General features: G+C 48.4%; 5 non-coding genes across 5 annotated transcripts; all 5 read right to left on the reverse strand.

Moving 5' to 3' along the window:
* Window positions 1-634: 634 nt before the first annotated feature.
* Window positions 635-707, reverse strand: Trnar-ucg (transfer RNA arginine (anticodon UCG)). Its single transcript has one exon. It is a non-coding gene; the product is annotated as a tRNA-Arg (tRNA).
* A 910-nt stretch (window positions 708-1,617) lies between these two features.
* Trnak-cuu (transfer RNA lysine (anticodon CUU)) lies at window positions 1,618-1,690 on the reverse strand. Its single transcript has one exon. It is a non-coding gene; the product is annotated as a tRNA-Lys (tRNA).
* Window positions 1,691-2,141: 451 nt separating this feature from the next.
* Trnar-ucg (transfer RNA arginine (anticodon UCG)) lies at window positions 2,142-2,214 on the reverse strand. The gene has a single exon. It is a non-coding gene; the product is annotated as a tRNA-Arg (tRNA).
* A 924-nt stretch (window positions 2,215-3,138) lies between these two features.
* Trnak-cuu (transfer RNA lysine (anticodon CUU)) lies at window positions 3,139-3,215 on the reverse strand. The gene has a single exon. It is a non-coding gene; the product is annotated as a tRNA-Lys (tRNA).
* A 448-nt stretch (window positions 3,216-3,663) lies between these two features.
* Trnar-ucg (transfer RNA arginine (anticodon UCG)) lies at window positions 3,664-3,736 on the reverse strand. Its single transcript has one exon. It is a non-coding gene; the product is annotated as a tRNA-Arg (tRNA).
* Between the last annotated feature and the right edge of the window lie 19,868 nt (window positions 3,737-23,604).

Below are 23,604 nucleotides of genomic sequence, written 5' to 3' on the forward strand. Positions count from 1 at the left end.
TTTCTTGCGACTGATGGAGACGTAGGCAAATTTTAAAGTTGCTATTTCCATTACATCACGTTAATCAGAAAATCGGTAATTTACATCTGCAGCGGAAAAAATTCCGTTCCGCCCAGCGTAGGGCTTCAACCCACGATCCTGTGAATAAGAGTCTCATGCTCTACCGACTGAGCTAGCCGTGCTGCCTCGTTGGATACCTGCTGGCCAGCAGATCACACATTAATCGTTTGGGTTGGGTGGTCCCATACAGAATCTCTCCATGCTGCCTAATGTTTTCCTAACGTCACACTCGTCACGTACTTCACTTTTATATCATATTCACTTCTGAGAGGTAAAGGAATTGCATGAAAATCTGCACAGCTAGCGGCGTCAAAATTAACACACATACTTGATGTGACTCAAAAGCCGAACGAGTTACTTTCCGACGTTGTTTTAGATGTGCAAGTGCCAGTCACACCTCGCGGTGAGGTCACTCTGCCGTTCATTTCGCTAGTTAACACCTGTCCTGTTGTGTGTGTTTCAAGCTCAAGTCCATCTCCAAGCACAAAATGCTCAACAGCAACATTCAGACGGTTTCGTACTGCTCAATTGCTACATTAAAACGATATGTTTCTTTTTCAGAACTGGAAAAACACGACCGTGACAGGATTCGAACCTGCAATCTTCGGATCCGAAGTCCGACGACTTATCCATTAGGCCACACGGTCACTGACGACCAAGTGTAACTTATATACGACCCATTTCGAAACGCTCACACCCCCTGAGGAACTGTGTTTTCGTTCCACACAGCCCCTGCCCCTTACTCTTTTCCACCCATTCGTTACATTCAACCTCTTACGAGACCGACCAAACATACACAGGAAAAGAAGACCACACACTTTGCGCATTCGGAATCGATGGCAGGGTGTCCCTCGCCGCATTTGCTACGATGGCCATTTGCTACTTCTGCAGAAGCGGCGGCGGCGACGACGACGACGACGACGACCGCGAGAGGCTCTGAGATTTGTGAGAAATACGTCTATAAAATGTAATTCAGACTGCCTTGTCTCACCTTATGCTAAACCGCTTTGGCAAATGCTTTATCTGCGCCATTCGCCTTAATCACATCTGAGAGTAATTCTTAATAATACTCCTGTCGCTAATTGTTCCTCATCACAGATACTGTTTGCTATACGGCCACGATGCGCAACTGATTTCCAAAATTCGTCTTCCTCCTGTGAGGATGGAACTCACGACCCCTGGTTTACTAGACCAATGCTCTGCCACTGAGCTAAACATGCGCCGCCTAGCGGCACTTTTGCGTACTTCGTCCGTACGGTCGTCTGCATCATCAGACTTCAGCTGACAACACTTCATATTTTCGACTAATATTAGCAGCTATGGCGACCCATTACTGCTTGGCTACACATCTGACACGTAGCTGATATTCTCTCCAAACAAAACCACCTGCACTTCAGAACATGACTTTCACACATGTCTACAAAATCACCTTCACCTTCAAATACAGTTTTCTTGCGACTGATGGAGACGTAGGCAAATTTTAAAGTTGCTATTTCCATTACATCACGTTAATCAGAAAATCGGTAATTTACATCTGCAGCGGAAAAAATTCCGTTCCGCCCAGCGTAGGGCTTGAACCCACGATCCTGTGAATAAGAGTCTCATGCTCTACCGACTGAGCTAGCCGTGCTGCCTCGTTGGATACCTGCTGGCCAGCACATCACACATTAATCGTTTGGGTTGGGTGGTCCCATACAGAATCTCTCCATGCTGCCTAATGTTTTCCTAACGTCACACTCGTCACGTACTTCACTTTTATATCATATTCACTTCTGAGAGGTAAAGGAATTGCATGAAAATCTGCACAGCTAGCGGCGTCAAAATTAACACACATACTTGATGTGACTCAAAAGCCGAACGAGTTACTTTCCGACGTTGTTTTAGATGTGCAAGTGCCAGTCACACCTCGCGGTGAGGTCACTCTGCCGTTCATTTCGCTAGTTAACACCTGTCTTGTTGTGTGTGTTTCAAGCTCAAGTCCATCTCCAAGCACAAAATGCTCAACAGCAACATTCAGACGGTTTCGTACTGCTCAATTGCTACATTAAAACGATATGTTTCTTTTTCAGAACTGGAAAACACGACCGTGACAGGATTCGAACCTGCAATCTTCGGATCCGAAGTCCGACGCCTTATCCATTAGGCCACACGGTCACTGACGACCAAGTGTAACTTATATACGACCCATTTCGAAACGCTCACACCCCCTGAGGAACTGTGTTTTCGTTCCACACAGCCCCTGCCCCTTACTCTTTTCCACCCATTCGTTACATTCAACCTCTTACGAGTCCGACCAAACATACACAGGAAAAGAAGACCACACACTTTGCGCATTCGGAATCGATGGCAGGGTGTCCCTCGCCGCATTTGCTACGCTGGCCATTTGCTACTTCTGTAGAAGCGGCGGCGGCGGCGACGACGACGACGACGACGACGACGACGACGACCGCGAGAGGCTCTGAGATTTGTGAGAAATACATCTATAAAATGTAATTCAGACTGCCTCGTCCAACCTTATGCCGCACCGCTTTGGCAAATGCTTTATCTGCGCCATTCGCCTTAATCACATCTGAGAGTAATTCTTAATAATACTCCTGTCGCTAATTGTTCCTCATCACAGATACTGTTTGCTATACGGCCACGATGCGCAACTGATTTCCAAAATTCGTCTTCCTCCTGTGAGGATGGAACTCACGACCCCTGGTTTACTAGACCAATGCTCTACCACTGAGCTAAACATGCGCCGCCTAGCGGCACTTTTGCGTACTTCGTCCGTACGGTCGTCTGCATCATCAGACTTCAGCTGACAACACTTCATATTTTCGACTAATATTAGCAGCTATGGCGACCCATTACTGCTTGGCTACACATCTGACACGTAGCTGATATTCTCTCCAAACAAAACCACCTGCACTTCAGAACATGACTTTCACACATGTCTACAAAATCACCTTCACTTCAAATACAGTTTTCTTGCGACTGATGGAGACGTAGGCAAATTTATAGTTGCTATTTCCATTACATCACGTTAATCAGAAAATCGGTAATTTACATCTGCAGCGGAAAAAAATTCCGTTCCGGCCAGCGTAGGGCTCGAACCCACGACCCTGTGAATAAGAGTCTCATGCTCTACCGACTGAGCTAGCCGTGCTGCCTCGTTGGATACCTGATTGGCAGCAGATCACACAGTAATCGTTTGGGTTGGGTGGTCCCATACAGAATCTCTCCATGCTTCCTAATGTTTTCCTAACGTCACACTCGTCACGTACTTCACTTTTATTTCATAATCATTTCTGAGAGGTAAAGGAATTGCATGACAATCTGCAGAGCTAGCGGCGTCAAAATTAACACACATACTTGATGTGACTCAAAAGCCGAACGAGTTACTTTCCGACGTTGTTTTAGATGTGCAAGTGCCAATCAAAACTCGCGGTGAGGGCACTCTGCCGACCATTTCGCTAGTTAACACCGGTCTTGTTGTGTGTGTTTCAGGTTCAAGACCATCTCCAAGTACAAAATGGTCAACAGCAACATTCAGACGGTTTCGTACTGCTCAATTGCTACATTAAAACGGTATGTTTCTTTTTCAGAAATGGAAAAACACGACCGTGACAGGATTCGAACCTGCAATCTTCGGATCCGAAGTCCGACGCCTTATCGATTAGGCCACACGGTCACTAACGACCAAGTGTAACTTATATACGACCCATTTCGAAACGCTCACACCCCCTGAGGAACTGTGTTTTCGTTCCACACAGCCCCTGCCCCTTACTCTTTTCCACCCATTCGTTACATTCAACCTCTTACGAGACCGACCAAACATACACAGGAAAAGAAGACCACACACTTTGCGCATTCGGAATCGATGGCAGGGTGTCCCTCGCCGCATTTGCTACGCTGGCCATTTGCTACTTCTGTAGAAGCGGCGGCGGCGGCGACGACGACGACGACGACGACGACCGCGAGAGGCTCTGAGATTTGTGAGAAATACATCTATAAAATGTAATTCAGACTGCCTCGTCCAACCTTATGCCGCACCGCTTTGGCAAATGCTTTATCTGCGCCATTCGCCTTAATCACATCTGAGAGTAATTCTTAATAATACTCCTGTCGCTAATTGTTCCTCATCACAGATACTGTTTGCTATACGGCCACGATGCGCAACTGATTTCCAAAATTCGTCTTCCTCCTGTGAGGATGGAACTCACGACCCCTGGTTTACTAGACCAATGCTCTACCACTGAGCTAAACATGCGCCGCCTAGCGGCACTTTTGCGTACTTCGTCCGTACGGTCGTCTGCATCATCAGACTTCAGCTGACAACACTTCATATTTTCGACTAATATTAGCAGCTATGGCGACCCATTACTGCTTCGCTACACATCTGACACGTAGCTGATATTCTCTCCAAACAAAACCACCTGCACTTCAGAACATGACTTTCACACATGTCTACAAAATCACCTTCACCTTCAAATACAGTTTTCTTGCGACTGATGGAGACGTAGGCAAATTTATAGTTGCTATTTCCATTACATCACGTTAATCAGAAAATCGGTAATTTACATCTGCAGCGGAAAAAAATTCCGTTCCGGCCAGCGTAGGGCTCGAACCCACGACCCTGTGGATAAGAGTCTCATGCTCTACCGACTGAGCTAGCCGTGCTGCCTCGTTGGATACCTGCTGGCCAGCAGATCACACAGTAATCGTTTGGGTTGGGTGGTCCCATACAGAATCTCTCCATGCTGCCTAATGTTTTCCTAACGTCACACTCGTCACGTACTTCACTTTTATATCATATTCACTTCTGAGAGGTAAAGGAATTGCATGAAAATCTGCACAGCTAGCGGCGTCAAAATTAACACACATACTTGATGTGACTCAAAAGTCGAACGAGTTACTTTCCGACGTTGTTTTAGATGTGCAAGTGCCAGTCACACCTCGCGGTGAGGCCACTCTGCCGTTCATTTCGCTAGTTAACACCTGTCTTGTTGTGTGTGTTTCAAGCTCAAGTCCATCTCCAAGCACAAAATGCTCAACAGCAACATTCAGACGGTTTCGTACTGCTCAATTGCTACATTAAAACGATATGTTTCTTTTTCAGAACTGGAAAAAGACGACCGTGACAGGATTCGAACCTGCAATCTTCGGATATGAAGTCCTACGCCTTATCCATTAGGCCACACGGTCACTGACGACCAAGTGTAACTTATATACGACCCATTTCGAAACGCTTACACCCCCTGAGGAACTGTGTTTTCGTTCCACACAGCCCCTGCCCCTTACTCTTTTCCACCCATTCGTTACATTCAACCTCTTACGAGACCGACCAAACATACACAGGAAAAGAAGACCACACACTTTGCGCATTCGGAATCGATGGCAGGGTGTCTCTCGCCGCATTTGCTACGATGGCCATTTGCTACTTCTGCAGAAGCGGCGGCGGCGGCGACGACGACGACGACCGCGAGAGGTTCTGAGATTTGTGAGAAATACATCTATAAAATGTAATTCAGACTGCCTCGTCCCACCTTACGCCGTACCGCTTTGGCAAATGCTTTATCTGCGCCATTCGCCTTAATCACATCTGAGAGTAATTCTTAATAATACTCCTGTCGCTAATTGTTCCTCATCACAGATACTGTTTGCTATACGGCCACGATGTGCAACTGATTTCCAAAATTCGTCTTCCTCCTGTGAGGATGGAACTCACGACCCCTGGTTTACTAGACCAATGCTCTACCACTGAGCTAAACAGGCGCCGCCTAGCGGCACTTTTGCGTACTTCGTCCGTACGGTCGTCTGAATCATCAGACTTCAGCTGACAACACTTCATATTTTCGACTAATATTTGCAGCAATGGCGACCCATTACTGCTTGGCTACACATCTGACACGTAGCCGTGTTCTCTACAACCAAAACCACTTGCGCTTCAGAATATGACTTTCACACATGTCTACAAAATCACCTTCACTTCAAATACAGTTTTCTTGCGACTGATGGAGACGTAGGCAAATTTATAGTTGCTATTTCCATTACATCACGTTAATCAGAAAATCGGTAATTTACATCTGCAGCGGAAAAAAATTCCGTTCCGGCCAGCGTAGGGCTCGAACCCACGACCCTGTGAAAAAGAGTCTCATGCTCTACCGACTGAGCTAGCCGTGCTGCCTCGTTGGATACCTGCTAGCCAGCAGATCACACAGTAATCGTTTGGGTTGGGTGGTCCCATACAGAATCTCTCCATGCTTCCTAATGTTTTCCTAACGTCACACTCGTCACGTACTTCACTTTTATTTCATAATTATTTCTGAGAGGTAAAGGAATTGCATGACAATCTGCAGAGCTAGCGGCGTCAAAATTAACACACATACTTGATGTGACTCAAAAGCCGAACGAGTTACTTTCCGACGTTGTTTTAGATGTGCAAGTGCCAGTCAAAACTCGCGGTGAGGGCACTCTGCCGACCATTTCGCTAGTTAACACCGGTCTTGTTGTGTGTGTTTCAGGTTCAAGACCATCTCCAAGTACAAAATGGTCAACAGCAACATTCAGACGGTTTCGTACTGCTCAATTGCTACATTAGAACGGTATGCTTCTTTTTCAGAACTGGAAAAACACGACCGTGACAGGATTCGAACCTGCAATCTTCGGATCCGAAGTCCGACGCCTTATCCATTTTTTGTTTTTTTTATTTTTTTATCTTTTTTATTTTTATTTCTTTTTTACATTAGTTAACCCTTTTATAAAATGGAACTAAAAAAAAGGAACCAAGTGCTACAGCCACTTTTCATCCTAAAAAAAAAAAATCTGTTCCTCTTCAGGCGTTGGCTCCTGACTAAACCTACCTCAGAGAGCTGCCTATCTACCAGGGTAAATATAGGAAATCGAGGTTAGGGCTTTCCTTACAAACAAAACAAAATCTTCTTTTTTCTGAATTTTATTTTTATTTTTATTATTGTTATGTTATTATTTTTTTGTTTTCGTTTAGTTTTGTTGTGTCATTGATCAGAGGCCTTCTGCGCCCCGCTGGTAATATGTTGAGTCACGTCTTCTCGAAATTGATGCGTTCTGTTCAATTGTTCAGAAATGTTCATTGGTTCAAGCAGGAAACGTTCTTCTTTCTTGGCTTAACACATTCCAGCTGCGAGGCGGGTCGTGGAAAGCACTCCCAAGGAAGTTCGAGAAAAATTGTCCGTATTTTGGGTGACGGACAATGATATAATGACGGTCATTGAGGTATGTCCAAAAATCGAGTACAGAGTCTACAGTTTGTCCAAATAGGTAGTGAATGGCATGTCCGCGAATCCAATTCACAGCATTGGTCTTTGTCCGAGGAAAATATTCACGATCCGGTAATAATAATGAAAGGGGAATAATCCGATCCGGAATGTCCGGCGTTAGAAAAGCGACAATAAGACGAATCAAGTGCCAAACCTCCTCCGCCGGTCCGCAAACAAACCGATGTTCATCATTGTCTGGGACTCCACACGTGGAACAGAGAGGTGATTGGGCGAGGTGGATACGATGAAGACGAGATTGGTTGATTTGCTTACCATTGACAGTTAGGTACCAGACAGATTGAACATTCGTGTCAAGGTAACGGGCGAAAACCGCGCGCCATACATGACGCCAGTCTACCTGGGGAACTTTTGTTCAATCGGGTTAGGTGGACGACCTAATTGGAGGACACTGTATACTGCCTTTGTCTTGAGTAAAAGCTGTCTTGGTAAGGTGAGGCGTAGATAACTGAGTTCATGAAAGAAGTATCGTATATAATGTAACTGGACCGGAACGTCCGAGATCATCACTGGGGCTGACAGTGAGACCGGCGTATATGCCGTCAGGAGTAGACCAGTGAGGCTCGTTGGGCATCATGTCCATACTGTCATCTGGGAGCTGACAAATAGGACGCGAGCTCTATCCGGCATGTGAAACAGACCTATCCCACCTCGTTCACGGGGAAGAGTAAGGGTTGCATAGTTAACTTTGAATAACAGCCCAGAGCTGACGAAAGATGCCATCGCTGCCAACATGCGACGTGCCACAGTAAGCGGGAAAGGTAGAACTTGTGCTACATGGGGAACTCGGGATGCGATATATATATTGACATATCGAGCTCGTTGGAGAATATCTAGGGATCGAAGGCGATGATCCATAAGACCCGCTCTGATCATTAAAAGGAGGCGTCTGCAGTTGATGGCGGCTGAACGCCGGAGATCAGATGAAAAGTCTATTCCTAAACAGCGAATGGTATCAACGGTGGTGAGAGGTGTAATACACTCCACAGGGAGTCTTGTGCCAATGAACATAACTTGTGACTTACGTACGTTTAAAGAGCTACCCGACGCCTCACCATAAGTCGCTACCCACGTCAAAAGAGCTCGAACCTCGTCGGCATTACGTAAACAGATGACTACATCGTCAGCATAGGCCGTGCAACAGAATCGGTATCGATCTATGGATAACCCTACCAAACGTTGTCTGAGCCCACATAGCAAGGATTCCAAGGAAAAGGCGTACAAAATCGCTGATAGAGGGCAACCTTGACGTACGGATCGACCTATTTTTATCGGAGGAGTGAGTCTGCCATTGTACATAATCCTGGAAGAGGCACCCCGCAGAAGGCGCATCACTACCGTGATAACGGCGACTGGGAAACCCATATGGTGGAGAACGGCCGTAAGGAACGAATGGTCAACCCTATCAAAAGCTTGACTAAAGTCCAAAGACGCAAGTGCCCCAGAGAGGCGTTGTGCCTGGGTAACGGCGATCATATCCCTGTAGCGGCATAAAGCCGTGCGGATATTATTATCCCCTCCCAAAGATGCTTGGTCTGGCGACACAACATATCGGGCAACGGTTTTAAGTCGTGCCGCCAAAAGGCGAGTGAAGATTTTCATATCACTGTAAAGGAGGGTGAGGGGCCGATAATCACTGATATTGTTGCCACTATGCGGTTTATGTACAGGAATAATAATTCCTTCCATGAAAGCATCCCGCACAGGTACTTCCGGAGACATCAGTTCCCGACAGATGGAGGTGAAGGTGGACTCTAACAAATCACGGAAGGTGCGATAAAATTCGAGGGGAAGACCGTCGGGTCCTGGGGAGCGATTGATGGTTCCTGCTCGGATCGCATCGCGGACTTCATCATCAGTCACCTCTGACACCAAGTCAATCGCCGCATCTCCTGGGAGACCACCGAAGTTGAGCTGTGAGACTTCCTCGATCAACTCTGGGGAATGTGGAATTGCGGCGTAGAGCTGCTGGTAGTGGGCGTGAAGCACATTCCCTATTGCAGATTGGGTTACGTAGCGACGCCCATCTTGGTCTGTTAGGATGGAAATAAATTTTCGGCGACGATGTTGGCGTTCTTGGATGATATGATACATAGATGGATGTTCATGAGGCATGCGATCAGCAGTACGAGATCGTACTATCGCTCCTTCCAAATGCCTTCGCATGAGATTGGAGATTTGGGCCTTAGCATGGTTTATCCTTGTATGACGCTCAGGGGAGGCTGGCATCGTGGAGCATTCTCGTAGGATCCTGTAGTAAAAGTCCATAGTGCTCTTCCTCCAGGCGACAACATCTTTGCCATATCGGATCAAAGTTTTTCGAAAAGCAGGTTTTGCACACTGGATCCACCAGGATATGGTAGACGGATACGTGAGACGGCGTCTATTACATGTGATCCAAGTGTCTTCTATTAGAAGTCGACAGTCAGGTGAATTAAGAAGTGCCGTGTTCAGTTTCCATAAACCACGTCCGTGCCATACTGCCTGTCTTGTGAGAACAACGTCACAGAAGTAAGCCTCATGATCTGAGAAAGCAACAGGCCAGATTTCAGCCTGTCGTGTGTGTTGAATTAGGGATCGCGAGATGTAGATGCGATCCAGTCGGCTAGAGGAGTAGGCAGTGTAGTACGTAAAGCCCAAACGATCACCGTGAACATGTCTCCACGTGTCGACAAATTGTAGCCGCATCACGACTGTTTCCAGAGCTGCACATGGTGAGTGACGCGGCAATTGATCCTGATGTCGCTGGGTGCAGTTGAAGTCTCCACCCATGACCCAGTCATCGTGTGGTCCCATAAAAAGGGGTGTAACTTCATCTGCAAAGAAGGCATTGCGTTCACGACGGTAGCTGGAGCCCGACGGCGCATAAATGTTGACGATGCGTACACCAAAGAGAGTAAGGGCCATACATCTGCCGTTGGGGAGGTATAGGACATCTTCGGCAGGAAGACCTTCTCGTAAGATGATGGCAACACCACTACAGGTGTCCGAAGCGGGAGAAAGATGCGCCGTGAAGCCATGTGGTGGTGAAAAATCGGCGACATGCACTTCCTGAAAAAGCGCAATATCAATGTCCGCATCATAAATCATATCGCGGAGCAGCGCTAGTTTGTGGGGCGCATGAATGGTCGCGAGGTTAATCGTTACGAAACGATAATGCTGGTGTTGGAGTCCCACAGGCACAGGTGGGGCTGCTTCTTCAGGAGCGAGAGGTCGTCGATCTTGCCGGTCCGCTGAAGAGGTTGCTATTGTGGAGGGCTTGCGGGCGCGGGCGCAACAGATTGGGGCGCCCCATCATCAGCACCGCCCACCCCAGTCCCTTCGATCTCCACGCCGTCTGCCCAGGAGGCTGATACTGCGGTAGGGTACCGACTGTGTACATCATCCATGTGGAGAGGAGACGTATTTTTCGGCTCAGCATATAGACTTTCTTCAACGTCGACTTGTGGGGGCGATGGCGCCAGTAAGGAGGGGTGGTCGTTGCCAGTGGTCGCCTGTGGCGGGTCGTTCGCATCAGACGTTTGGACATCATAGAGCGGTTTATCATCCATCTTCGGTTCTGCATCTCTGGCATCCATCCAGAGAATGGATTCATCAGGGGGTGTACGGCTACGTTTCTTTCTCTTTCGTGTCGACCCTTGTTTTCGAACAGGTCGTTCCGAGTCTGATTGCGGGTGGCCTTCGTCTGACTCCGGACCAGTCTGAAGGAAAGCAGAAGTAGGTACCACTCCCGGATCAACGTCCATCTCAGCAGCATTTTCAGTCACAGTGCTGCGATGATGTGGAAGGTCAGGATCTGGCGTCTGTGGCACCTCAGAAGGAATCTCAGTAGCGGTTGCATCTGCCTGATCAGACGACGTCAACAGAGCAGGAAGACCCTGTGTAGAGGTGCTACCTTCCTGGGCAGCCTTGGCATATGTGACCGGGATCTGAGTGATCACCGCTGGGGACGCTTCCTCACCGACCGGCGTTTGGATCAGGCGCCGTCGCATGCAGGCGGATCTGACGTGGCCATCTTGTCCACAACCCGCACATGTTCGGGGTTGGCCGTCGTACATGACAATGGCTCGCACACCGCCAATTGTCAGGTATGATGGTATATGTTTTTTCAGTTCAATTTTTACCTGACGCACACCAATAAGGACATGGTAGGTCGTGAAGGTTTGCCATTTTTCCTCTACGTAACCGATGACGTTACCGTATGGTTGTAACGCAGAGACAACTGCGTCCTTCGGCACTTCAAATGGTAGTTCAAACACCCTAATCGTGCACTGACGGTACTCTGCGAGTTCAAGTGTTACTGCTCCGACGTGACCATCAGAGTATATGAACTTAAGTCCATTGGTATGGCGGCAAATAACATCTTCACACACCTCGGTGTTTGTCATTTTAATATGAACGATACTACTCGTGATCGAAAAATGGATTCCGATAACGTGGTTAGGATCTAAACGAACTTCTTCACGCAGGAACGTTTCAACTTCATGTGCACGAGGTCGCGAATGTTCAGCTGGGAAGGAAACTTTAAGGGTCGCACGGCGGTAAGCGCTCACATGTTGCTCGCGGTGGACGGACACAAGCCTTAAAGCTACGACGCGGAAGTAAACAAACCTGCAGCGGAGCACGGGGCCGGCGCGCGGGGCCGTCCGCACGCTGCCACGGCTGAGAGCCGACTGTTAATCGTTCGCTTGTATCTGCCTACACACCTCTGCTGGTTGGGAATTATTCCACTTGCATGGCAAGGTGCGCATGTAGGAGTGTTAAAAATTCTGGAGGCGCCGGGTATCGATCCCAGTAACTCTCGCACACTAAGCGAGCGCTCTACCATCTGAGCTACGCACACCCACCCGTTGACTAACAGGTCTACATACAGCCATATCAACGTCACAGACCCTTGCACTCCCATTATTCCGCAGACAAACACTACTCTCTATGTATCAGTTAGGGTGTCTTTCAGGTTTCGTGCATTCTGTATCGAATCGTAGTTGGCCACAATGAAAGTGGCACGCATAACGTAGAAAATAGAGTTCGGACACCGCTCTGAGTAAGACGTACGTGTTGTCCACTCTCTAGACTTCAATGACGTTAAGCCGTGATACCTAAGACAGATCTGCACTCGATGACACCACGATAACAGCCGGTCCCCACACTTACATCTTGCTCTCCTTATCACAGTATACATCATATCAGTCTGTGACGCTGGTTTTACAACTTCTTGCGTGCCTTTATGTTCGCCGAGACCGACACTTACCATGCACTGACCACAAAACATGGAGGGGCCGGGGCTTGAACCCGATACCTTTCACACGGTAAGCGAACTATCTGCCAACTGAGCTACGGCTGCACACACGACCAAGCCTGGCTATTCTCCATTCTTTGCGACTCTGATGTGCACGGACCCGATGGTTGGTTGGTTTGTAGCAACGAAGGTACCAGAGTACAAAGGCGCGGACACGTTCATATACACAAGAGTTTTAAGTAGTTTCGATGCTCTGGTATTACGAATGCAAATTCCGTCTGTCTTTAACGTCTTAAATTGAAAGGGCGGTCACAAATTGGTCCACTTCACTCCTTGTCGACAATCACACAGCACCTGAGGTAAGAAGCACATCTCGAGCCCCATTGTGCTCTCCATCGTTCATGCCAACTCAGTGCCTTGCTCTTTGCTACTGTGTAAAACTCTTGTCGTCCAACTGCAAAACACTGGGACACAACAAGTTTCCGCGTCTCCATTGCACTGATCATACTACGAAACGCTCCCCAAACTTGGCAATCACCCATGCAGCCGACTTTTCCGACTTTACACGACGCTCACGCTAGTGACAGCCTCATTTATAGTTCGACTTCGCGCCAAAGCGAATGAGCACATTTCGCCTACGGCTTAGGCCGCTCTCATAGTGTGGCTGCTCTGTGTCTGCAGGCAGCGAGGGGCTGCAAGCTTCCTGCGTTCGCACCTATATCACCTGTGCTTGCTTGTCAAAGACAGACTGTCGCAAAACATACAACTCACTCCATGAATTGATTGCTACGGCATCTGTTATCAGCAGTCACAACCAGCAACACCAGTAGTAGCCGACTGCACGCAAAGAATGGGAACGTGCAGTGGGATTTACGTGAACTCGGCGCAAGGCAGATCTTTCCGACGTAGGCTTGAGAATCTTATGGGAACATTTGCACTGTTTCTAAATTAAGTGTAGGTGTGGGAGGAGGGTGCTTCCTACGCACGAATAAAAGCACGCTTGCCAATTGCGGATGCTAATCGTTCGCTTGTATCTGCCTAGACACCTCTGCTGGTTGGGAATTATTCCACTTGCATGGCAAGGTGCGCATGTAGGAGTGTAAAAAATTCTGGAGGCGCCGGGTATCGATCCCAGTACCTCTCCCACACTAACCGAGCGCTCTACAATCTGTGCTACGACCACCCCCCCGTTGAGTAATAGGTTTACATACAGCCATATTGACGTGACAGACCCTTACACTCCCATTATTCCGCAGACAAACACTACTCTCTATGTATCAGTGAGGGTGTCTTTCAGGTTTCGTTAATTCTGTATCGAATCGTAGTTGGCCACAATGAAAGTGGCACGCATAACGTAGAAAATAGAGTTCGGACACCGCTCTGAGTAAGACGTACGTGTTGTCCACTCTCTAGACTTCAATGACGTTAAGCCGTGATACCTAAGACAGATGTGCACTCGATGACACCACGATAACAGCCGGTCCCCACACTTACATCTTGCTCTCCTTATCACAGTATACATCATATCAGTCTGTGACGCTGGTTTTACAACTTCTTGCGTGCCTTTATGTTCGCCGAGACCGACACTTACCATGCACTGACCACAAAACATGGAGGAGCCGGGGCTTGAACCCGATACCTTTCACACGCTAAGCGAACGATCTGCCAACTGAGCTACGGCTGCACACACGACCAAGAATGGCTATTCACCATTCTTTGCGACTCTGATGTGCACGGACCCGAAGGTTGGTTGGTTTGTAGCAGCGAAGGTACCAGAGTACAAAGGCGCGGACACGTTCATATACACAAGAGTTCCAAGTAGTTTCGATGCTCTGGTATTACGAATGCAAATTCCGTCTGTTTTTAACGTCTTAAATTGAAAGGGCAGTCACAACTTGGTCCACTTCACTCCTTGTCGACAATCACACAGCACCTGAGGTAAGAAGCACATCTCGAGCCCCATTGTGCTCTCCATCGTTCAAGCCAACTCAGTGCCTTGCTCTTTGCTACTGTGTAAAACTCTTGTCGTCCAACTGCAAAACACTGGGACACAACAAGTTTCCGCGTCTCCATTGCACTGATCATACTACGAAACGCTCCCCAAACCCATGCAGCCGACTTTTCCGACTTTACACGACGCTCACGCTAGTGACAGCCTCATTTATAGTTCGACTTCGCGCCAAAGCGAATGAGCACATTTCGCCTACGGCTTAGGCCGCTCTCATAGTGTGGCTGCTCTGTGTCTGCAGGCAGCGAGGGACTGCAAGCTTCCTGTGTTCGCACCTATATCCCCTGTGCTTGCTTGTCAAAGACAGACTAACGCAAAACATACAACTCACTCCATGAATTGATTGCTACGGCATCTGTTATCAGCAGTCACAACCAGCAACACCAGTAGTAGCCGACTGCACGCAAAGAATGGGAACGTGCAGTGGGATTTACGTGAACTCGGCGCAAGGCAGATCTTTCCGACGTAGGCTTGAGAATCTTATGGGAACATTTGCACTGTTTCTAAATTAAGTGTAGGTGTGGGAGGAGGGTGCTTCCTGCGCACGAATAAAAGCACGCTTGCCAATTGCGGATGCTAATCGTTCGCTTGTATCTGCCTAGACACCTCTGCTGGTTGGGAATTATTCTACTTCCATGGCAAGGTGCGCATGTAGGAGTGTAAAACATTCTGGATTCGCCGGGTATCGATCCCAGTACCTCTCGCACACTAAGCGAGCGCTCTACAATCTGAGATACGGCCACCCCCCCCGTTGACTAATAGGTCTACATACAGCCATATCAACGTCACAGACCCTTGCACTCCCATTATTCCACAGACAAACACTACTCTCTATGTATCAGTGAGGGTGTCTTTCAGGTTTCGTGCATTCTGTATCGAATCGTAGTTGGCCACAATGAAAGTGGCACGCATAACGTAGAAAATAGAGTTCGGACACCGCTCTGAGTAAGACGTACGTGTTGTCCACTCTCTAGACTTCAATGACGTTAAGCCGTGATACCTAAGACAGATCTGCACTCGATGACACCACGATAACAGCCGGTCCCCACACTTACATCTTGCTCTCCTTATGACAGTATACATCATATCAGTCTGTGACGCTGGTTTTGCAACTTCTTGCGTGCCTTTATGTTCGCCGAGACCAACACTTACCATGCACTGACCACAAAACATGGAGAAGCCGGGGCTTGAACCCAACACCTTTCACACGCTAAGCGAGCGATCTGCCAATTGAGCTACGGCTGCACACACGACCAAGCCTGGCTATTCTCCATTCTTTGCGACTCTGATGTGCACGGACACGATGGTTGGTTGGTTTGTAGCAACGAAGGTACCAGAGTACAAAGGCGCGGACACGTTCATATACACAAGAGTTCCAAGTAGTTTCGATGCTCTGGTATTACGAATGCAAATTCCGTCTGTTTTTAACGTCTTAAATTGAAAGGGCGGTCACAAATTGGTCCACTTCACTCCTTGTCGACAATCACACAGCACCTGAGGTAAGAAGCACATCTCGAGCCCCATTGTGCTCTCCATCGTTCAAGCCAACTCAGTGCCTTGCTCTTTGCTACTGTGTAAAACTCTTGTCGTCCAACTGCAAAACACTGGGACACAACAAGTTTCCGCGTCTCCATTGCACTGATCATACTACGAAACGCTCCCCAAACTTGGCAATCACCCATGCAGCCGACTTTTCCGACTTTACACGACGCTCACGCTAGTGACAGCCTCATTTATAGTTCGACTTCGCCGCCAAAGCGAATGAGCACATTTCGCCTACGGCTTAGGCCGCTCTCATAGTGTGTCTGCTCTGTGTCTGCAGGCAACGAGGGGCTGCAAGCTTCCTGTGTTTGCACCTATATCACCTGTGCTTGCTTGTCAAAGACAGACTAACGCAAAACATACAACTCACTCCATGAATTGATTGCTACGGCATCTGTTATCAGCAGTCACAACCAGCAACACCAGTAGTAGCCGACTGCACGCAAAGAATGGGAACGTGCAGTGGGATTTACGTGAACTCGGCGCAAGGCAGATCTTTCCGACGTAGGCTTGAGAATCTTATGGGAACATTTGCACTGTTTCTAAATAAAGTGTAGGTGTGGGAGGAGGGTGCTTCCTGCGCACGAATAAAAGCACGCTTGCCAATTGCGGATGATAATCGTTCGCTTGTATCTGCCTAGACACCTCTGCTGGTTGGGAATTATTCTACTTCCATGGCAAGGTGCGCATGTAGGAGTGTAAAACATTCTGGATTCGCCGGGTATCGATCCCAGTACCTCTCGCACACTAAGCGAGCGCTCTACAATCTGAGATACGGCCACCCCCCCGTTGACTAATAGGTCTACATACAGCCATATCAACGTCACAGACCCTTGCACTCCCATTATTCCGCAGACAAACACTACTCTCTATGTATCAGTGAGGGTGTCTTTCAGGTTTCGTGCATTCTGTATCGAATCGTAGTTGGCCACAATGAAAGTGGCACGCATAACGTAGAAAATAGAGTTCGGACACCGCTCTGAGTAAGACGTACGTGTTGTCCACTCTCTAGACTTCAATGACGTTAAGCCGTGATACCTAAGACAGATCTGCACTCGATGACACCACGATAACAGCCGGTCCCCACACTTACATCTTGCTCTCCTTATGACAGTATACATCATATCAGTCTGTGACGCTGGTTTTGCAACTTCTTGCGTGCCTTTATGTTCGCCGAGACCAACACTTACCATGCACTGACCACAAAACATGGAGGAGCCGGGGCTTGAACCCGATACCTTTCACACGCTAAGCGAACGATCTGCCAACTGAGCTACGGCTGCACACAGGACCAAGCCTGGCTATTCACAATTCTTTGCGACTCTGATGTGCACGGACCCGAAGGTTGGTTGGTTTGTAGCAGCGAAGGTACCAGGGTGCAAAGGCGCGGACACGTTCATATACACAAGAGTTCCAAGTAGTTTCGATGCTCTGGTATTACGAATGCAAATCCCGTCTGTTTTTAACGTCTTAAATTGAAAGGGCGGTCACAAATTGGTCCACTTCACTCCTTGTCGACAATCACACAGCACCTGAGGTAAGAAGCACATCTCGAGCCCCATTGTGCTCTCCATCGTTCAAGCCAACTCAGTGCCTTGCTCTTTGCTACTGTGTAAAACTCTTGTCGTCCAACTGCAAAACACTGGGACACAACAAGTTTCCGCGTCTCCATTGCACTGATCATACTACGAAACGCTCCCCAAACTTGGCAATCACCCATGCAGCCGACTTTTCCGACTTTACACGACGCTCACGCTAGTGACAGCCTCATTTATAGTTCGACTTCGCCGCCAAAGCGAATGAGCACATTTCGCCTACGGCTTAGGCCGCTCTCATAGTGTGTCTGCTCTGTGTCTGCAGGCAGCGAGGGGCTGCAAGCTTCCTGTGTTCGCACCTATATCCCCTGTGCTTGCTTGTCAAAGACAGACTAACGCAAAACATACAACTCACTCCATGAATTGATTGCTACGGCATCTGTTATCAGCAGTCACAACCAGCAACACCAGTAGTAGCCGACTGCACGCAAAGAATGGGAACGTGCAGTGGGATTTACGTGAACTCGGCGCAAGGCAGATCTTTCCGACGTAGGCTTGAGAATCTTATGGGAACATTTGCACTGTTTCTAAATTAAGTGTAGGTGTGGGAGGAGGGTGCTTCCTGCGCACGAATAAAAGCACGCTTGCCAATTGCGGATGCTAATCGTTCGCTTGTATCTGCCTAGACACCTCTGCTGGTTGGGAATTATTCTACTTCCATGGCAAGGTGCGCATGTAGGAGTGTAAAACATTCTGGATTCGCCGGGTATCGATGCCAGTACCTCTCGCACACTAAGCGAGCGCTCTACAATCTGAGATACGGCCACCCCCCCCCCCCCCCGTTGACTAATAGGTCTACATACAGCCATATCAACGTCACAGACCCTTGCACTCCCATTATTCCGCAGACAAACACTACTCTCTATGTATCAGTGAGGGTGTCTTTCAGGTTTCGTGCATTCTGTATCGAATCGTAGTTGGCCACAATGAAAGTGGCACGCATAACGTAGAAAATAGAGTTCGGACACCGCTCTGAGTAAGACGTACGTGTTGTCTACTCTCTAGACTTCAATGACGTTAAGCCGTGATACCTAAGACAGATCTGCACTCGATGACACCACGATAACAGCCGGTCCCCACACTTACATCTTGCTCTCCTTATGACAGTATACATCATATCAGTCTGTGACGCTGGTTTTGCAACTTCTTGCGTGCCTTTATGTTCGCCGAGACCAACACTTACCATTCACTGACCACAAAACATGGAGGAGCCGGGGCTTGAACCCGATACCTTTCACACGCTAAGCGAACGATCTGCCAACTGAGCTACGGCTGCACACACGACCAAGCCTGGCTATTCACAATTCTTTGCGACTCTGATGTGCACGGACCCGAAGGTTGGTTGGTTTGTAGCAGCGAAGGTACCAGAGTACAAAGGCGCGGACACGTTCATATACACAAGAGTTCCAAGTAGTTTCGATGCTCTGGTATTACGAATGCAAATCCCGTCTGTTTTTAACGTCTTAAATTGAAAGGGCGGTCACAAATTGGTCCACTTCACTCCTTGTCGACAATCACACAGCACCTGAGGTAAGAAGCACATCTCGAGCCCCATTGTGCTCTCCATCGTTCAAGCCAACTCAGTGCCTTGCTCTTTGCTACTGTGTAAAACTCTTGTCGTCCAACTGCAAAACACTGGGACACAACAAGTTTCCGCGTCTCCATTGCACTGATCATACTACGAAACGCTCCCCAAACTTGGCAATCACCCATGCAGCCGACTTTTCCGACTTTACATGACGCTCACGCTAGTGACAGCCTCATTTATAGTTCGACTTCGCCGCCAAAGCGAATGAGCACATTTCGCCTACGGCTTAGGCCGCTCTCATAGTGTGTCTGCTCTGTGTCTGCAGGCAGCGAGGGGCTGCAAGCTTCCTGTGTTCGCACCTATATCCCCTGTGCTTGCTTGTCAAAGACAGACTAACGCAAAACATACAACTCACTCCATGAATTGATTGCTACGGCATCTGTTATCAGCAGTCACAACCAGCAACACCAGTAGTAGCCGACTGCACGCAAAGAATGGGAACGTGCAGTGGGATTTACGTGAACTCGGCGCAAGGCAGATCTTTCCGACGTAGGCTTGAGAATCTTATGGGAACATTTGCACTGTTTCTAAATTAAGTGTAGGTGTGGGAGGAGGGTGCTTCCTGCGCACGAATAAAAGCACGCTTGCCAATTGCGGATGCTAATCGTTCGCTTGTATCTGCCTAGACACCTCTGCTGGTTGGGAATTATTCTACTTCCATGGCAAGGTGCGCATGTAGGAGTGTAAAACATTCTGGATTCGCCGGGTATCGATGCCAGTACCTCTCGCACACTAAGCGAGCGCTCTACAATCTGAGATACGGCCACCCCCCCCCCCCCCCCCCCGTTGACTAATAGGTCTACATACAGCCATATCAACGTCACAGACCCTTGCACTCCCATTATTCCGCAGACAAACACTACTCTCTATGTATCAGGGAGGGTGTCTTTCAGGTTTCGTGCATTCTGTATCGAATCGTAGTTGGCCACAATGAAAGTGGCACGCATAACGTAGAAAATAGAGTTCGGACACCGCTCTGAGTAAGACGTACGTGTTGTCTACTCTCTAGACTTCAATGACGTTAAGCCGTGATACCTAAGACAGATCTGCACTCGATGACACCACGATAACAGCCGGTCCCCACACTTACATCTTGCTCTCCTTATGACAGTATACATCATATCAGTCTGTGACGCTGGTTTTGCAACTTCTTGCGTGCCTTTATGTTCGCCGAGACCAACACTTACCATTCACTGACCACAAAACATGGAGGAGCCGGGGCTTGAACCCGATACCTTTCACACGCTAAGCGAACGATCTGCCAACTGAGCTACGGCTGCACACACGACCAAGCCTGGCTATTCACAATTCTTTGCGACTCTGATGTGCACGGACCCGAAGGTTGGTTGGTTTGTAGCAGCGAAGGTACCAGAGTACAAAGGCGCGGACACGTTCATATACACAAGAGTTCCAAGTAGTTTCGATGCTCTGGTATTACGAATGCAAATTCCGTCTGTTTTAACGTCTTAAATTGAAAGGGCGGTCACAAATTGGTCCACTTCACTCCTTGTCGACAATCACACAGCACCTGAGGTAAGAAGCACATCTCGAGCCCCATTGTGCTCTCCATCGTTCAAGCCAACTCAGTGCGTTGCTCTTTGCTACTGTGTAAAACTCTTGTCGTCCAACTGCAAAACACTGGGACACAACAAGTTTCCGCGTCTCCATTGCACTGATCATACTACGAAACGCTCCCCAAACTTGGCAATCACCCATGCAGCCGACTTTTCCGACTTTACACGACGCTCACGCTAGTGACAGCCTCATTTATAGTTCGACTTCGCCGCCAAAGCGAATGAGCACATTTCGCCTACGGCTTAGGCCGCTCTCATAGTGTGGCTGCTCTGTGTCTGCAGGCAGCGATGGGCTGCAAGCTTCCTGTGTTCGCACCTACATCACCTGTGCTTGCTTGTCAAAGACAGACTAACGCAAAACATACAACTCACTCCACGAATTGATTGCTACGGCATCTGTTATCAGCAGTCACAACCAGCAACACCAGTAGTAGCCGACTGCACGCAAAGAATGGGAACGTGCAGTGGGATTTACGTGAACTCGGCGCAAGGCAGATCTTTCCGACGTAGGCTTGAGAATCTTATGGGAACATTTGCACTGTTTCTAAATTAAGTGTAGGTGTGGGAGGAGGGTGCTTCCTGCGCACGAATAAAAGCACGCTTGCCAATTGCGGATGCTAATCGTTCGCTTGTATCTGCCTAGACACCTCTGCTGGTTGGGAATTATTCTACTTCCATGGCAAGGGGCGCATGTAGGAGTGTAAAACATTCTGGAGGCGCCGGGTATCGATGCCAGTACCTCTCGCACACTAAGCGAGCGCTCTACAATCTGAGCTACGGCCACCCCCCCGTTGCCTAATAGGTCTACATGCAGCCATATCAACGTCACAGACCCTTGCACTCCCATTATTCCGCAGACAAACACTACTCTCTATGTATCAGTGAGGGTGTCTTTCAGGTTTCGTGCATTCTGTATCGAATCGTAGTTGGCCACAATGAAAGTGGCGCGCATAACGTAGAAAATAGAGTTCGGACACCGCTCTGAGTAAGACGTACGTGTTGTCCACTCTCTAGACTTCAATGACGTTAAGCCGTGATACCTAAGACAGATCTGCACTCGATGACACCACGATAACAGCCGGTCCCCACACTTACATCTTGCTCTCCTTATGACAGTATACATCATATCAGTCTGTGACGCTGGTTTTGCAACTTCTTGCGTGCCTTTATGTTCGCCGAGACCAACACTTACCATGCACTGACCACAAAACATGGAGAAGCCGGGGCTTGAACCCGACACCTTTCACACGCTAAGCGAGCGATCTGCCAATTGAGCTACGGCTGCACACACGACCAAGCCTGGCTATTCTCCATTCTTTGCGACTCTGATGTGCACGGACACGATGGTTGGTTGGTTTGTAGCAACGAAGGTACCAGAGTACAAAGGCGCGGACACGTTCATATACACAAGAGTTCCAAGTAGTTTCGATGCTCTGGTATTACGAATGCAAATTCCGTCTGTTTTTAACGTCTTAAATTGAAAGGGCGGTCACAAATTGGTCCACTTCACTCCTTGTCGACAATCACACAGCACCTGAGGTAACAAGCACATCTGGAGCCCCATTGTGCTCTCCATCGATCATGCCAACTCAGTGCCTTGCTCTTTGCTACTGTGTAAAACTCTTGTCGTCCAACTGCAAAACACTGGGACACAACAAGTTTCCACGTCTCCATTGCACTGATCATACTACGAAACGCTCCCCAAACTTGGCAATCACCCATGCAGCCGACTTTTCCGACTTTACACGACGCTCACGCTAGTGACAGCCTCATTTATAGTTCGACTTCGCGCCAAAGCGAATGAGCACATTTCGCCTACGGCTTAGGCCGCTCTCATAGTGTGGCTGCTCTGTGTCTGCAGGCAGCGAGGGGCTGCAAGCTTCCTGTGTTCGCACCTATATCACCTGTGCTTGCTTGTCAAAGACAAACTAACGAAAAACATACAACTCACTCCATGAATTGATTGCTACGGCATCTGTTATCAGCAGTCACAACCAGCAACACCAGTAGTAGCCGACTGCACGCAAAGAATGGGAACGTGCAGTGGGATTTACGTGAACTCGGCGCAAGGCAGATCTTTCCGACGTAGGCTTGAGAATCTTATGGGAACATTTGCACTGTTTCTAAATTAAGTGTAGGTGTGGGAGGAGGGTGCTTCCTACGCACGAATAAAAGAACTCTTGCCAATTGCGGATGCTAATCGTTCGCTTGTATCTGCCTAGACACCTCTGCTGGTTGGGAATTATTCTACTTCCATGGCATGGTGCGCATGTAGGAGTGTAAAACATTCTGGAGGCGCCGGGTATCGATCCCAGTACCTCTCGCACACTAAGCGAGCGCTCTACAATCTGAGCTACGGCCACCCACCAGTTGACTAATAGGTCTACATACAGCCATATCAACGTCACAGACCCTTGCACTCCCATTATTCCGCAGGCAAACACTACTCTCTATGTATCAGTGAGGGTGTCTTTCAGGTTTCGTGCATTCTGTATCGAATCGTAGTTGGCCACAATGAAAGTGGCACGCATAACGTAGAAAATAGAGTTCGGACACCGCTCTGAGTAAGACGAACGTGTTGTCCACTCTCTAGACTTCAATGACGTTAAGCTGTGATACCTAAGACAGATCTGCACTCGATGACACCACGATAACAGCCGGTCCCCACACTTACATCTTGCTCTCCTTATGACAGTA

The sequence above is a fragment of the Schistocerca gregaria genome, unplaced genomic scaffold (assembly GCF_023897955.1).
Source record: "Schistocerca gregaria isolate iqSchGreg1 unplaced genomic scaffold, iqSchGreg1.2 ptg000180l, whole genome shotgun sequence".
NCBI classification, from domain to species: domain Eukaryota; kingdom Metazoa; phylum Arthropoda; class Insecta; order Orthoptera; family Acrididae; genus Schistocerca; species Schistocerca gregaria.